We start from the raw sequence: 2380 nt of genomic DNA on the forward strand, positions 1-2380 counted from the left end.
CAAAGCCCCTCCTCCAGAAGCTGCACAGTGATTTAGTGCTTATGGCAAGTTTATAAATTAAATTTAATGAAGCAGCAAGTCGAACTTTTTGCCATTGTCCCATAGCCGAAGAGCTCAGAGCATACAGCACATAGCACACGGCCCACACACTCACAAAACTTATTGATTATGCGACCCCGGATGCTGTAGTTTTAGCCGTGCGAGAGAAAATTTGATTTAGTTGCTGGCGGTAATAGAAAGTTGGGCTGGCCCAGTTGTCCTTGCTCCTTGGCCGGCACTTTTATCTCGCAAAATGGATCAAATTACGCATTTAAGCTTTGACTAACAAATGTCGCCAGCTCTAATTGGCTCTCAAATCGAGAAGAATCGACTCGACAAGACTCGATTCGACTCGATTCGGTACAAAGCAGCAATTAGTACACAAGAATTTTGAGGGTAGCTATCCCTGCACAGAATGTTACATATAGCCATCAATTTTCAACGCAAATGTAATTATCGGCTTCGGAGGAGGAGAGGTTTTTCTGCTTTAAACTGTGTAGGCATCGGCATCTATTCACGACAAACAATAACAATGAAGCAGGCAGGCTTATGCAACATAATCCTAGTTTATGACAGTTGGGGGTCCTCGTTTTGCGGCTGTGTGTGTGTACTGGTGTGCACTGGTGAGAGTTCCCAACGTCCTTTGCTACCAGCAGCTGCTCAACAAACCATATCCTCGTACATACACACGGTCCCACGATTAAGACATACAAACACAAGAGTATAGATGGCAAAACACAGTGGTTTGTGAAGAGAAAACAAAATTCTGAATAGGCCTTTCAGTTTATGTGATTTCTCAAGAAAACCCTTTATAAAAACACTACTAATAATAAATAATTTCAGACAAAATCCGTTTGTTAAGGAATGACAATAAACATAAATATATAAATATTAAATAAAACCATATATATATATATATATTTGGTACTAAAAACTGCAAGTCAGTAGTGATAAATAATTTCATTGTTATTTCGTCTTAGCACGCGCAATAAAATACTATTACTTTTTAAATATTACTGTAGATAGCAATTTAATATTTTAAAATATTTAAAGACTTTATTAAGGCATTGTAGTTTCTATTAATTAAAACTCCCCAAAAGTTCAAGCTATTGAAAAACTTTGTAGTTATTTTGTCAGTGATAAATTAACTATACCATTGGCAATGAGCCATAAAATGTGTACTAAAGTAGAAAACGTTTTTCTCACACTCTGAGGACATGGTGGGCTGTCGACTGATACCGACATTGTTTATTTCGCAATTCCTATAGCTTTGACAAGTGTCAGAAGCACAAAAGACGCGCCTTCGATATGGATGTGTGCATATCCCAATATATACATGTGTATGTATAAGTGTGCGACCCCGGATCGGATCGGAGATTGCCAATGCGAATGCGACCCGACCTGCCCTGCACCTCCTTTACTTACCCCACTGCAAATCCTTTTGAGCGAGCGACTGGCTAAATTGAAGACTTCTTTGTGCCGGGTCACAAAGTGGGTCCCTGGATCTGAATGCTCCACAAAGGTGTGGGCTGATTGTCTGAGATGAACCTATACCCATGTTTGTACAATCCCAATCGCACTCACCAATTAGACTATAAATATTTGCCAATTGTTTGGCAGGCAGTTCGGGGTATTCTTATATTTTTTAAGGGCACTTGCCAGCAAAAGTTTTAAGCCGCGAGAATTCCAAGGCTGTGAACCGAAGGCAAAAGTTTCTCTGCAGAGGGCACTCTGCAAATATGCGGGCCGCACACAAATTCATGGCATACATTTGGGCGCCAACAAGCCGTTGACAGTTTTCGCCATTTCTCCAAGACATGGAAATATTCCCGACAACAAAAAAAAAAAAAAACTTGCACTTTTCGCATCCATTTGCATGTTTTTAAGGCGACTTGTCGATTTCCAGGCAATGCATCCGATTGGAAGACACATGTTTCTGCGCCAAACTTCGAATGTGCCATGTTGACTGTCCAATAAATTCGAATTTACGGATATGTATCTCTTTGAGCGTATTTCGACCACAATTGTTCCCACAATCGCAGTGCGAAGAGCTTTTATGCCATGAAAACTGATGTTCCGGCCATCAGCTGCAGAACTTAAAGAACGGTCGTTAACAACAGATAGTTGCTTTAAGTCATGGCCATCAGTGTGCACGGTTTGCAAGTTCATCAACCTCCGTGTTTGCTGGCCCATTCTATTTTGGGTTGGTAGCTGCTCTACATTCGTCGACACCACCAATTTGCCTCTTCTTAATTATTTATACCATAAATTGCGAAATTTGGCCGAACGAGGCGACAGCTGCCGCAGCCCCAATGCGATTTTACAGTAGGGTTAACAATTT

The sequence above is a fragment of the Drosophila gunungcola genome, unplaced genomic scaffold, assembly GCF_025200985.1.
Source record: "Drosophila gunungcola strain Sukarami unplaced genomic scaffold, Dgunungcola_SK_2 000001F, whole genome shotgun sequence".
NCBI lineage: Eukaryota > Metazoa > Arthropoda > Insecta > Diptera > Drosophilidae > Drosophila > Drosophila gunungcola.